At 48.0% G+C, this 15,196-nt stretch overlaps 1 protein-coding gene across 2 annotated transcripts in view; it reads left to right on the top strand.

The window, feature by feature from the left end:
• Positions 1-418: 418 nt before the first annotated feature.
• CYFIP2 (cytoplasmic FMR1 interacting protein 2) overlaps positions 419-15,196 on the top strand; it is a 100,470-nt gene continuing 85,692 nt past the window's right edge. For both annotated transcript variants that reach the window (XM_054568121.1, XM_054568122.1), the window contains exon 1: positions 419-505. The gene's annotated coding sequence lies outside the window, so the exon portion shown is untranslated. The remainder of the gene's footprint in view (positions 506-15,196) is intronic.

The raw sequence follows: 15,196 nt of genomic DNA, 5'->3' as shown, positions 1-15,196 counted from the left end.
CAGTGCATACCTAGGTCCTGGCACGGTGCTTAGAACAAAGTAGGTGCTCAATAAATACTAGGTAGATAAATGAGCACTTGGAAATAATATGAGATCAATGAGATCCCAATGTAGCCCGAAGCTTCTGTCTTCCCACTGATTCAAGTGTGGTTCTAGGCATTCTGAGGCTGGGGACAAGTCCTCCTCTTTCTCTCCATCCCTAGAGCAGGGAGGCTGGCTGTCCTGGGGCGGGAGCCCAAGTTGGAGGTCTGGGACGCACCGGCCGCGTAGTGGGGCACACCCGGAGCCCCTCGCCGCAGCCATTTCCTGCTCTTTGTGTGACAGCCGCGCCGACAGAGGAGCCGGGCACCCGAGCGGAGGAGGAGACGCTAAGGGAGGAGGGCGGGGCCGAGGGCGGGGCCGAGCGCGGCGGCCGGCCGAGCTGAGCCGGGCAGAGCATCCTGCGCCCCGGCCCGGGGCCCAGCGGTATCATCCGGCCGCTCTCCTGGACCTGCCGCAGACCCAGGTAAGCGGCGTTTGCAGGCCCTGGGGCCGGCGCCGGGACCGGGATGCTGCTAGAGATGGCGATGTGGCCTGAGGATGCGCGAGGGGCCGGCTCCCCTTCTCCCAGCCTGCGGGGGGCGCTCGGCGCAGCGCCCCAGCTTGCGCGGCCTCAGGGCCCTCGGAAGCCTTGGAGGCTGGGCCCGAGCCCCAGCGCGGTCCCGTCGCCCCTCCGGCCAGCCCCGGGCTCCGCGGTGCGGACCTCCTGCGGGGAGGCGCGGACACGCGGAGGGGCCTGGGTGCGGCGGCAGCCGCAGCAGGTGCACGGCCGGGGCCGAAGCTGCGGGCCAGAGAGGAAGCGGCTCTGATCCCGGACCCCTGGGACACCTGCAGCAGCCGCGAGCCCAGCGGCGGCGACATCCCCGCGGCCAGGTAGTGCATGCAGAGCGCCAGCCTCCGCGTCTGCCGCCGCGGCCACCATCTCCTCTCCTAGGGCCAGCGAGAGCCGCCTGGGCCCGCCTGGCAGCTGCCTCGGGCACCCTGCGCCCTGCGGTGAACCTGAGATGGGTGGGGCGAGGGGGTGAAGCGGCGCTGTTTGCGGGTGGGGGTTTTAAAGAGAGAGTAGGTTCGTCTGACCCGCTTTGAAGCCTCCAGGCCTGCACTAGCTGCGCTCTACCCGCCCCCCTCGCCCGGCTAGCTGGGGGAGGGGAGAAGGAGGGGGAAGGGGTGAGTGGGCTGGCTCCCGGGGGAAAAGGTTGGGTTTTCTAGAGCTGGGAACAATCAGGAAGATGCCTACCTGCCTGCTGTGGCTTCAACTTTTCAGGACAGCCCGCCCCCTGGATGGGTGCACACTGCCTATGTGAAAAGCCAGAGGAGGGGGTGCTCTCTTTTGGGGGGTGAGGGCGGGAAGCATGATCTGATAAGCTTATGGTCCTCTGAATAGGGAACCCGGGAGGGAAGGAAACGGGCTGCCCGGGTGCTCTTCTCAGCCCAGGGATTCTGACTTTGAATTAGTTTCCCTGGCACGGGGGAAATACCGAGGGCTGTTAGCCATCAGCTCCCCTTCCAGCCAGGCGAGGAAGGGGACAAGGATATTTTCCTTGTGCCCGCAGGGAATGAGCAGGGCAGTCCCGTGGGCAGGAGGGTCAAACAGGAGAATGCTGTTTCCCACACTTCCCTTTTCCACCTCCTGCCTGTGTCCTCTTGAGCACAGGGATCTTACCTTTTTCTTGAGCACAGGGATCTTACCTTTTTCTTGGGCACAGGCCCTGTTGGAAGATCCTGGCAACCCTGAAGATGACACAGGTTGGAGAGCAAAAATCTAGGTCCACATCCCTGGACAGGATTATAGGGCCTTAGGGTTGTTTTGGCCAGCATCAGCCTCCTCTGGGACCCTGCCCCTGCGAGGGGGGCAGCCGGGGGGTGGGGGGGGCGCCACACACTTCCACACAGTGCCCTGTGCCTCCCAGTCTCCTTGTTTTCAAGAAAAGAGCCAGTGACCATGTTTATCCTCAAGAGCTAAATACAAAAGAATTTCCCATTCCACACAGAGCAGGTGCTTTGATGTCATTCAGGCAGAAAGCAAACAGAGGATGAGAGGCATTTGAATGGGAAGCAAAGCTCTAGGTCAAATACTTGGTATCTCTCATGGTGGAATTTCAGGCAGTGGGCTGGAAGGCGGAGTGCGGAGCTGGATAGCAGTTTTGGGGAACCGCTTCCTGAAATGACAATACCTAGCAGCTGTCATCTCTGTTTGCTGCAAGGACAACTGTGGTCATGAGGGCAAAAATATCATAGGAGAGTGTATGTCTAACTGGCCAAGGGTCACTGTCACTAGAACGCCTCTGTTGAGCACCCAGTGTCCACTTGGGGGAGGTGAAACTTTCCTCTAGAGAGTTACTTGGAGGCACTGGTTGCCCTCTGCCAGGACAGCACGTAGGCCACCAGAAGGGTGTGTTTTTACTTACAAAGCCTGTGTCTCTGGCTAGTTGTGCGGGCTGAGCCTCCAGCCGGGGGCAGTAGCTCTCTGCTCACTGTACTTCTTTATTATATTTCCTGGCCAGTTCTGACTGCTTCTGGAGGCACCCAAGCCGGCTTTGTTCAATCCCAGGTAGAAATGGAAATGAAAAGGCATTAGGCCAAGAGAAGGGTATAAATCCAGTAGGGTTGAAGGGTTTTCCTCAAATCAAATCAGGCTGACCCGGAGAAGGAAGTCGACATGAATTTAAAAACTAGGAAAGGGCCCCAGGAGAACACGACATGTCCCCTTTGATCAACTGTGTCCTCACAGGGCGTTCAGCAGGCCTCCACTGCTGTCCTTGACCAGGGAGCTGAAGTAGGTGATGAATAGGCGACAAGCTAATTAACATTGGGGACAGGGCTGCTGGAAAACAGTGCGGCGCTCCAGTCTCCATGTTCGAGGATCGGCCTACACTCTCAAAGGGCTTTCTTTGGGGCATTATTGGCCCCAGGGTTCCACCGAGAGCTTCACAGAATGGCCTTTTGTAGCCCCCATGTGGCCACCATAATAATGAGTCCATTTCTTTACTGGCGGGTATTAATTATTCACTTGTAGTTGACGAAACCAGACATCAGTCACCCCATTGGAGTCTTGTAAAAAGGCCTTTGGTCTTGTTGTTCTAAGGAGCGGAGCCATGTCCAGGGGCCAGAGGATGGGGCCAGAGGACGGCCCTGCGTTAGCGCTGGAGGCGGGACGAGGGGGTGGAGCGCGCTGCTGCCTAGGCCTGGTGAGGTGGCAGGCCCGGGTGGCTGGATAGGGGCCGGTACTCCATGGGATGCTCTTCCTAAATGAGGGACGCGTGAAAGTGCTCAGGGGAGTGTCTAGCACATAATACTATTCTATTTCTATAACTATGGTTAAACATGTTAATTACATAAGCATTAAGAATGTGGTTCATGTGTGTAGTTAACCCACAGCTCTTTTTCTTTTTTTAATTCTTGTTTATTCTGTTACAGTTGTCCCATCTCTTCCCCCTTTGCCCAGCTCTGTCCTGCCCACCCCCTGCTCCCACAGTCCATCCCCACACCATTGCCCACGTCCACGGGTTATTCATACACGTTCTTTAATCCCTCCCCCTTCTTTCCACCATTCTTCCCTTTCCTCTGGCAGCTGTCAGTCTGTTCCCTGTTTCCATGTTTCTGGTTCCATTTTGCTCGTTCATTTATTTTGTTCATTAGGTTCTCTTATTAAGTGAGATCATATGGTATTTGTCTTGCACCGACCCGCTTATTTCACTTAGCATGATAGCCTCCAGTTCCATCCATGCTGTCACAAAGTAACCCACAGCTCTTACCAACCCCTCTACCTCTGGAGCCTTCCTGGAGTTCGCTTTTCCCAGGGGAGTTGGTCTCTGTGACCAGGAAACCCAGCCCCAGGTTTACCTGCCAAAGGTAGCCAAAGGAAAGAGTGATAAGATGCGGTGTCAGTAAGGACTTCAGGTAGGAAGTGCTCTTGAGCAGCACAAGGAAGGTGGGTCTAACTTGAGTAGGCAGAGAGGAGGGGAGGGGCTATCATGAGCAGAAGTCCAGAGGTAGTTCTCACATTTCAACACCGAGGTCAGGAGGCACCTCTTCCTCTGTGTGCATTCAACGTTTTGCAACCGAACAGGCACCCTGAAGTCACGTTTGGCTTCCCTGGCAGACAGAGCAGTACAGTGGACCTAGGACACAGGATGGATCCCTGATTTGCTGGGTTCCTTTCCCTCAGCCTCCACCTCTCTGACTTTAAAAACTGGGCAATGGAGAGCAGCCTGCCCAGCCTGTTACCTACCTGTCACCACAGGAGCCCACGGATGAGATCACGTCTGCAAGTCACAGTCGAAGAAAAGGCCATGGAAAGAGAAGAGAAGGAGGTTCTGGAATGTGTGGTTCTTTTGGATGGCTGCCCTCCATTCGTAAAGGAACAATTTATTAATTCTATATTGTGTGTCAGTTTAAGAAGACAAATCTGTGGCCTCTCTGTGCCATCGCTCCAAAGAGAAGCTGAAAGGCATTTTGTGATTCACAGATTCTGTCAAGGCCCCTAGAAGGCCTTGTCTGTACAAAGACACTTCAGATTTCAGTCCGTGGGTGTGGGACACCTCCCAGGATGCAAAGAATTTGGATATTGACTTCCTAGCCATGGCCATTGTGCCGAGTGCTGTGTGTGATGTTCCTCAAAGGATGACCATTCAGGCCATACTTCTTGGACCCTGGTCACAGAAGAGAAAACAAATTGGATGCAAATTCTTAAAAGAAATTGTTTGGAGAAGTCAGAGCGTGGGTTCAGGCAGAATTTCTCACAGGGATCTTTCTGGCTGAGTAGTATACATGGCCTTCTGGAGAGATGCCTGAGAAAGACCCAGTGATGACTTCATCAATAGGCCTTTTGATTTTGTGTTTGCATCATCATCATGTCATCTCAGAGCTGTGGGTCTCAGGCTTCGATCTCTTCGTGGAATGCAGGGGTGGTTCGTGGGTCTATGTTGTGTGGTCCCTGTCTTCTACAGAAGGCGAGAGATGAGGTCTTCTGCAGAAGCTAAAGGGGGTGGAGTGGTTAGGAAAGTTCAAGAGACTCTCGGAAGTTCGGAGCAGCTGCCTCTGTGGGTGGAATAAGAAATCAATTGGGGATGAATGGGAGGATTGTTGAACTTCACTGAAGGCCCAGCCGGGATCAGAGAGCATCTGCAGGGCTGACCCTCAGAGAAGACACTCAATGACTCAGTATTAAGTGAAGGGATACCTGAGAACAATGTTGATTCGTGCTTTTAGAATGTGATGCCTTAAGACCAATTTTGGCAAGGTCCGTGTAACCTGTGAGACAAGAATTCAAAACCAAGGTCAGCCATCAACCTCCAAATATGTCCTTTTCCCTTGGGAAAGAACAACGAGGTTCTGCTTTTTATGGTTTGAGGTAGAAACTGTATGACAGAAGAGTTTTCTAGAGGTCTCTTGAGATTCTTGTAGTAACAAGACTTACTTAGGTATGGCACCTTGAGGACCATGATGTTTTAAATTTTGTATTTTTTATTTTAACTAGAAGACATGAATTTTGGCCATTGGCTCATGCATTCAACACATTGTTCATGAAGGTTAACTAAGCAAGTAATGCTGAGTGAGTAATGCCGCAGTGTGTGTGCCCAATTGCTCTAGTTGCTGTGGGTCAAACTCCACAAAAAGATGAGTTTGAGTGATCCAGTTATTTAGTTAAATATAAAGCAGTTCATAATGCAGTAAGAAATGATGGACTCTAGACTGTGCGTGCTACAGGAATCCAGAGAGATGAAGGTTGTGGGAGGTTCAGCTGGTCCGATCTTCATGGTGGCAGCCTGTCTTGATTTGGAGCTGGACAATAGTCAAGGGTAGGACTTGAAAAGGGGAGAGAACAGCAGAGGCACAAAGCAAGAATGTCCATGGGCGGGTTGTGGCACCAGAAACCCCCCGGCCTCAGTGGACAGCCCTTGTCAGGAAAGGCGATGAGATGGAGCGTCCCCTCTATAGTCAGAGTCCTTTGTTTTTGAGGTGACAAGAGAGGCTCAAGTCCATTGATTCCTCAGAGTCCATTGGTTGCTTTTGGTTTTGCTTTTTTTTTTTTTTAAGTACATATGATGAGCAATATTGACATCATACCCACAGCTAGTCCCCTCCCCAGCTCTACCCCATTCTCTCCCACTGAAGGGGAGAGATGAACATGCAAGCACGGGAGGACTTTGAGCCCTCCCTCACACAGAGTAAGAAGCACCTCCTTTGCAAACCTCAATGCCTAAACTGTTATTAGTACAAGTTGCCACAACAACCTTTACAACAAAGCTTTTGACATGGTTGAGAACCACGGCCAGGCCACACTTCATAGCAGGTTGGCCAAAAAAGTCCATATGCTTTTTTCCGTAAAAGAAAAGACACATTTTTCATTTTCACCAATAACTTTATTGATTTGTATATTTTGAGTATGTCAGCTATCTCCTGTGTGGTAGAACGTTTTGATTGTTCTCAATTAATGTTGCAACTTGATCGCTGTCAACTTCAACTGGTCTACCTGACCATGGAGCATCATCCAGCAACATATCTCTAGCTTGAAACTTCATAAACCACTTTTGAGACATTTCGTCAGTCACAGCACCTTCTCCATACAGTGCACAAATCTTTTTTTGCATTTCAGTTGCTCTTTTACCTTTCTTGAAATAATAAAGCATAATATGCGGAAAATGTTGCATATTTCCTTCCATCTTCAATATTAAAATGGATACACAAAAATTCACTGGTTTTGAAAAGTTTTTTTTTATTGCACACTGATATGACAGCAGTCACAATACACACTAACAAAATTATTTCTAATGAAGTTAAAGACAACTAAGCATCTTATGGGGAAAACCAAACAAATTTTTTTGCCAACCCAATATTTTACAGTTAGGGACATTGCCCTTTTAGTGCGAGTGAAAATTGATTTCAGGACCTAAATCAGTCTTTAGACTGAGCCACACATGAGTTGCAATTTTACGTCCATGGAGCTGAGGTCTGTGTGCTCCGATCTGGTGGCCAAACGTGAAGTCTCGTTCTTTGGTTCCCCAGCAGATGCAGTGGCTTCCCTTTCTGAAGTTTAGCAGGTGCCTCTGAGAGACAGCTCTTACCCCCAGATAAAAGTCACATTGGTTCCCCTCCTCGGGTGGTTTGTCACAAGCCCCAGCAGGAACAAATCAACAAGCCACCTTTGGTGGCATGACCTCCCCACCTGGGAGGATGATGGCATCTACCTGGTTGGGTGATCCACAGAAAGGCCACCTCAACCCTGGCAACACAGGAAGCACCTGAGTAAGTCGGCACATGCAGTGGCAAGCCCAGTAGCCCCACTGGGATCTTTTTCTTTGCTGTTGACAAGGAGGAGGCTGGGCCTTCTCCGAAGGCTGGAGTCCAGGCTGACGGCCTTCTCTGCTCTGACCTCAGGTCCCCTGTGTGGAGAGACGCTGCAGGGGACAGGGCCTCTGGGACCGTAAGACCCAAAGTAGGGCCCTGATGTAGCAGACTGCCCGGATGCAGTGCTGGGGACCGGCCAGCTGTCTGAAATGCCAGGAAGGAGCCCGGGGTTGCTGTCTCTTAAAGTAAATTTTAAAATTTCAGTCTAAGCGGTACATGCACATGCTTTTAAAAAAAAATAGCATCGAAAGACTCACAATGAAAAACAACCCTCTGGTGCCCACCAACCCCCAGAGACTGCTGCTTTTAACTCCTCGTTTTTTCCAGTAGTTGCCTCCAGATCTCAAAACAGTAAGCCTGCGCAGGCTGCTGTTTCTTGATTTATCTGTTCTGTGTCTTGTCTATTTACTTCCTGCTGTGATGGATAAAGATTTCGCCTTCTTACACTATACCCCGCCCTCCCCCACTCCTACCTCCCAACACAGAAAGAGCTCTATTTTAACCTAAATCTTGTTAAAATGTCCAAATTATGTCAGTGGTCATCACGAGAGAGCCAGACAGTGTCCTTTGATTATGTTTCCTTTGTTACATGGCTTTTTGTTTTATTGCAGAATTAGAATTCACTCCCACCCCACCCTCACCCCATCTCTCTTATTTCCCATTTTTTTCTTTTACAGTCTGTCATATCTGTCATTATGTTGGGTCCCCACGTCTTCCGAGAAAGTTACAGTGTTAGCCCCGGCACCGTCCCTAACCAGCCTGTGACCACGTACAGAGGGTGTTCCCATCTCTCAGCCTCAGAAAGAGAGCTTGGGTCAGAAGCAGAGAGGCTGAGGCGCATGTTTGCATCAAGCCCGTCACGCCACCGTAGAGGTGTTTATTGTGTGAGAAGTCTGCCCTCTTGGGTGGGGCAGGCCCAGGACCTGAAAGAGACAGTTGAACAAAAACACGTAGGGGAGGGGCAGGTTTGGGCCTCGCCCCGTGGCTGGTCCAGCTCACCCACAGCCAGGGAGGCTGCCTCTTGGGGTTGGTGTGGTGTGCCTGCTGCTCTCTTTCTCTCCTACTGTCCCCTTTTTATTTCTGTTCAGTCCCTGCCTGTATGGGTAGCATCTAGCGCCCCAAGCTCACACTCCAGCTCTGCCTCTCCTTGCAACACTTCTCCTCACATACCCCAACGTTTCCCAAAGCAGTCCTACAAATACTAACACTTCTGGTAACAATTTTATTGAGATACAGTGTGCATACTGTCCGATTTCCCCACTTTGAGCCATACAGATATATCACTTTTAGTATATGCAGAGCTCTGCACTCATCACCGTGATCGGCTTTATGACGTTTTCGTCACCCCGTGAAGGAACCGTGTGCACTTCAGCAGTTACCCCTGCCCCCCACAGTCCCCGCCCCCAGCCCAGGCAACTGCTTATCTGCTTTATGCCTCTGTAGATCAGCCTGTTCTGGACATTTCCTTTACAAAAGCTTATTATGCTTCTTTCACTTAGCATGATATTTTCAAAGTTTACCCATGTTGTAGCATATTTCCATCCCTTTTCATGGCCGAATAGTACTCCATTGTATGGCTCTACTATCTTAATTATCCACTCATGAATCGATGGGCATTTGAGTTGTTCCCACTTTTTGGCTATTACCAATATTGTTGCTATGCACATTTATGTACAAGTTTTAGTGTGATTGTGTTTTTTCATTTCTCTTGGGAGTACATCGAGGAGTAGAATTGCTGGGTATTTAGGAACTTTATGTTTTCAAATTTGAGGACCTGCCCAACTGGTTTCCAATGTGGCTGTATTATTTCACATTCCCACCACATGTATGGATGGGGGTCCCAATTTCACATCCTCACCAGCCCTGCTGCTAAGCCCAGGGAGCTCCAAGGAAGGAGTGGTCGTGCAGAGAGGGCCGGGGCCTTCAAGGGTGAGTGATGTCAGGGCATGCAATGATAGAGGGAAGAGATTTTATTTCATGGGTAACTGTTTACAAATTATGGAAGCATTTTATTTTAAGTGCTCGAGTGTTAACATTGGAGCCATTTTGAGGGAATTATTTCTAAAATATGAACAACTTTCTTGCTATTTATATTCCTTCTCCTACTCCCTCCCTTTGAAAAACCTGGTCTCTGGGGCATAGCAGTGTCTCTCTTGATGTCTTGGGTTCATTGGTCGTCCACTCATTGAACATAGAGTTCAACTGAGTTGTAAAGGTGTGCTCAGCACGGTGCTAGGGGCTGCCTGTGAATTAGACACAGTGCCCGCCCTCAAGGAGTTTAGTGTTTAGGTCAGGGGAGAAAACGCGGACAATTGCATGACAAGAATTATAGAAGCCATGAGAGAAGGAGCACACTGGGCTCACTGAGGACCAAGGGAGCAAGCGGATTCAGGTAGGGGAGGGGAGGGGACGGGCAGCAAGGCTGCTTTAGGAGGTAAGCATTTTCTGAGGTCTACCCCAGCTCCGCAATCATCCTGGCAACACAGGAAATACGCTGAGTTGGGTTGTGAACCGTGGCATCGGTGATACTTGTACAGAGTATAGAAATGTGCGGAGTTGTGACTCCCACACTGCATGGCCGAGCCTCCTCCACCTGCGTGGTCCCTCTCCACGTGACGCCGTGAGGCTTACTGCTTGCTCCTTGCTCCTAGCATCTGCGCTGCCCCTAACCTGTGGCGGTGTTCTGCAGGGTAGTACAGGTGGTAGCCGCAGGTGGCTCTAAGTGGCTCCTGTGGGGTTTGGAGCCACAAGCCTGACCACTGGATGAGAGGAGAGTTCCTGTAAAACTCTTCACTGCCCGTCTGCGCAGAATAAACTACATGGTCCACTTGGGGAGTCTTATAAGATGCCCACAAGTGACTGTGTCCCGGCTTGGCCCTTACACCCATAAAGAAGCTCTGACATGTGAAAGGGTCTCAGCTCAAGGGTACACTCTGACCTGTGGAGCCATAACCTGTCACAGCAAACCTGAGCCATCACACACACTCCAGACACCCCCAGCTGACACTCACGTTGGAAAAGCTGGTTAATGTCCACCTTTCTTCTTGGGATATTTTCTTGCTCAGTCAAATGCTGCTTTAAAAAAAGTTTTTTAAAGAGAGACCATCTAAGCCTTCCTTTTAAATTTTTTATATTTACTTACGTAATATTTTATTTTATACATACATATATTTTAAATTTTATTTTTATTTATTTTTGTTGCTTTCTAGCTAAAGAGATTGACAGACAGGGACAATATTTCTTGGCCTCTTGATGTTCCTGAAACCCAAAGGTGACAGTTACCTAATCCTTCTAGTTTGTGAGAGTCCTGTTCTTGAGGGAAAAGGCAGCTAAACTAGAGGAGGAAAATGAAGTGCCTGGTACCTTTCATAAAGGTATGGAAAGCAGGTGTGGCCTAGAAGAAAGGGCAGAGAACTGGAAGTCAAGCTATCCCCTAGCTGACCGTGTGACTTTGAATGGGAGTTTTCACTTCTCAGTAACACTGTGCCCTCCTTTTGAGAAAAACAGCAAAAATAACACCTGCCCCCTCTCAAACCTCCCGGGTAATTGTGATTGAGGAAATCAATATGAAAGATCTATAGACCCAAGATATTAGTGTGGTAATAATAATGCCTTCCTTTTTTGTAGAAGAATTGTTGCATTGTTTAATTCATCCACTCTGTTAAAAAGAGGCCACCAGATTAGCTACTATTTCCCCGGTGCTTACTCTGCCCCTGCTGCTGGGCTAAGCATTCCACATGCCACAACGTTGTATCGTTCTCAGAATAAATCCCTGAGCGCAGGGACTGTTATTAATTAGCACCCTTTTACAGATAAGGAAACCGAGGCTCAGAGAGGTTACGTCACATATTTAAGGTTGTATTGCTAGTAAGTGGCAGGGGACGGATTTGAGCCTAAGCTTAATGACTATACTTAGCCTAGTAATTCCACTTCAGTAAAAATACCTTACTTTTTTCTCTTTCCTTCCAGAATGTCAAACAGAAAATGACAGTGCAGATCTTTTGCTTACGGAGCGGCGGGGTTTGGGGTGTGGGTGGTCAGAACCTGCACCCCCACAGCTGGCTTCTCCTTGCAGCCGTTGAGCCCTTGGCGGGCTCGCCTCCTCCTGCTTACGCTCTGTGGGTCAGCTCAGCTGCGGGTGGTGGTGGGGCCTGAAGCCCTTCTCAGAAGCCAAGTGTCCATGAGCCCAATGCTATTGCTTGTCTTGGTGACTCCAGGCCACTGTGTTTGCGTTTGTTATGAAGACACTGAATTTAAATATGCCATGAATACCCTGCACTGAGAGGTGGCAGCTGTGTCTGGCAAATGATGCTCTCAGAACACTGTTTATTTTTAAATATTTTATTAATTTCTCTTCCAAAATGACAAAATGGCCATGTGTTCGTAGTCCAAATAGACTAAGGAATGCTTCTCGTTTGCAAGGTTGCATAACAGGCAGGACACTTGGGCCAGAAAGTAACCTATTTCCATGTCTATCTCTTTTAAAATCTTCAGTATGTAGATTATGTTTTTTCCTTCCTGACTGATGCGGAGTTGGCAGTGGCTTTCAGCACTTCAGTTAAAAACGTCTCATTTCCCTCTCCCTTAGGCAGTGAGTGATCCACGAACACACAGAGAACTCCATTAGAGAAGCTGCATCTCCAAGGAGAAAAGAAAGGTTGCATTAACGAAACAAAGACTCCTAACTTACTGGCTTTGTGGGCTGTTCACTTAGGATTCTCATCAAGGGAAGTGCAGGGTAATTATTGTGTTGAGGTGGGGTACCTTGAGGATTATTCCCTGAGTGTTTTGATGTCTGCAAAAGCCCAGAATGGAGAGGGGAGAAAGGAGAGGGGAAAGGTCATGGCAAACAGGAATCAGGGAAGATAAAGGAAGGGAAGATAATTAGAACTGGGAGTGCATATACTGAGCTGGGGCCTTTATGGGAAATTTCAACGTATATAAAAGTGGATAGAAAATATAATAAATCCCTATGTAAGCATCACACAGCATTGACAGTTATCACTGAATGGCCGATTTTGTTCTCATTCCCACTCTTCCCCTGCCTAGTCGGGGTCATTTGGAAGCAAACCCCTGACCCTTATATCCATATTTTAGTAGGTATTTCTAGACGATAAGAACTCTTTTAAAACATAACCTTGGTATATTATTGTCAAATCTAAAAAAAAAAAAACACTATTTCCTTAATATCATCAAATATCTATGTCAGTATTAAATTTTCCAATTTTCTTACAAATATGATAATTTTATTTTTATGGTGGTTTGTTTGGAATAAGACCCAGATAAGGTCTTTGAATCTCTAGCTTCCCCCTCCATCTCTTTTTTTATTTTCCTTTACAATTTATTTATGAAGGCCCTGATTCATTTGTCCCATGGAGTTTCCCATAGATTATATTTAACTGATTACATCACTGTGACATATGTGTTCTTCCATGTTTTCTGTCTGTTGGTATCAGAAGCTTAATTAGATTCAAGTCTTTCATTTTGGGTCCAGTATTCTTCATAAAGTGATGCTGTGTTTTTCCATCAGGAAGTGCATAATGTCTGATTCTTTCATTTAGTAACAGTTGATGGTCAGCACCTACATTCATTTGTTTATTAGGGGTTAGAAAAAAATAGGAATATTTTAAGTTTGTCGCTATTTCTGGGGGGAAAAAAGAATAGAAAGAAACAGCTCTCTCTTTGGCAATTCGGTTTTCCAGCTGTGTAGTCTATATGGGAAAAACAGGTTACATGTTTGCTTCTTTCCTTTTATTTATTGATTTTTCAACATAAAAGCTGGTTCACAGGGATCCTCCAACTGTAATAAAGTAATACAACCTGAGTTTTTATCAAGGATCTTTATGATCTCATGGATTTAAACATATTTAATATTGTTTCAAATCCAGAGAGTTATGCTAAGCGGTGCTCACATGACCCATCTTTGGCCAGTGGAAGCTGCCTCCCATTGGCTCCTGGGTCCCTTTAAAACAACCCAGTATTTATAGATGGCTGCTTCTAGGCCTTTTTAAGAGGACAAACCTAGGTTCTATCCACAGCTCCCCCCTTGCCAGCACTTGATCTTGTGCAGTTAAATTCTGATCTTCTGTTTGCTCCTCTCTAGAGTGGGAATAACCATAGTACCCACCTTGATGGTGTTGATGCGAGATTAAAATAGCCAAGTGTGTGGCAGAGTGTCTGACACAGGGTAAGGGCTTAAAAATGTTTAGTTTTATTATTATTTACATTAATGAAGAGCATTATCAGGGCTGTGGAGCTTATAGATCATTATGCCCCATAAAATCATTAACCCCTCCTGCCAAGACTATAAAATAGACTTCATATTAATGTAAGAAAGAAGGCTATCTTTTCTGTGGATTGGCAAATGGTTTTGCTGAGTGCCACGCTTAGCATTCAGGAGGGAGAAGAGAGAAGAGGAAGAAGCATAGGTGTGGGGAGGACCTGAAACCTCCCAGCGAGGCCAGGTGGCTGCAAAAGGCGGAGGTGGGGAGTCACTTCTGAGCGCCCTGTGCCCTCATTGGATGTGGCCTTGGCTGTTGCCACAGAGCAGGGCAGGGGGTGTGGCGAGAACTCAGTGAAGTATGAATCATCGTTAGCTGCTCAGCCCCATCTGCCCTCACAGCTCTAGGCCTAACGGAGACACGGGTTTAGGGGCAGCAAGCTGTTGTGTGCACGCCAGCTGTGTCAGCCCCTAACCCAGTTCTCCTGTCCCTGGTCCCCTTCTCCCTGCGATCTGACACCACGTGTCCTCGTGTCCCCATGGGGGAGTCAGTTCTGTGATGCTCATAGTACTCCTGCCCTTAAGCAAGCACGTCTCACACCTTGCTGTGCTTGGGGGTGGGAGGGAGGCCCTCTGACAGCACAGTGGGCCTTCTGTTTCCTCATTCAGCGGCGCCCACAGGTTGGCTTATTATTAATCTTATAAAACAGTTTTTAGATTTTTGTTTATCTAATCTAGTGTTCGTCTGTTTTGGTTTTCTTTGTTATAGATCCCTATGTTCTCATTTCTATGGGTTGATTTTTATTCTTTAGATTTGGGATGGAAAATTCAGTTCATTTAGTTTCACTTTTCTATTTTCTACTAAATGCACTTAGAACATTTATCATGCTCTCTATCCTTCAGTACTAAATATTTTGTAATTTCTATTTGAATTTCTCTTTAGCTATAAATAACCTTGAAGTGTGTTTTTATAAATTTCCAGAGGTATGGGGCTTGTTTTTTGTTTTGTTTTTTGCTATTATTTGCGTTATGCATTTCTGATTTTATTGCACTCTGATCGGTGAACGTGACTGCTAGGAGATCATGTTTGGGAGAACGTGGTGGCCTAAGTTATGATCCATTTGTCCCAACATTTCAGTTTTCTTGAAGAAGAAATGAGTTAGATAACTAAGCTGTTCAGATCCTCTTCAGTTTCACTGGCTTCCAGTTGTCTTTGGAGACACTGTACTCTGCCAGCATCCCAGACGCAAAAATGTCCGTTCAGGGCTGACTTGTTTGGTGTGGCCCACAACACACACCCAGGCCAAGGAAGATGGCGGTTCTTCCATTTTTGCAAGTAAGGTCAACATCGCTGGAGTCTGAGTTCTGTTCGTCTCAGTTGAATTAGCTTGTAAAACCTAGGCTCTGGTTTCAGGGGGATAATCTTCGCTGTTGCAATCACAGGTATTTGTGCTGTGCAATACTTTAAGCATGGAACTGATAAATATTCATATAAAGAACCAAAGGTGGGGGCTGACCGTGGCCTGTGTCCTGGCATCAGGCACTATTTGAAGTCCTTTGCCTTTGGTCGCTGTTTGTGTGGGTGTC

This window comes from Pteronotus mesoamericanus, unplaced genomic scaffold, assembly GCF_021234165.1.
Source record: "Pteronotus mesoamericanus isolate MK-2021 breed Mesoamerican mustached bat unplaced genomic scaffold, CSHL_Meso_final contig_2, whole genome shotgun sequence".
NCBI classification, from domain to species: Eukaryota; Metazoa; Chordata; class Mammalia; order Chiroptera; family Mormoopidae; genus Pteronotus; species Pteronotus mesoamericanus.
This window is presented reverse-complemented; position numbering and strand designations above follow the sequence as displayed.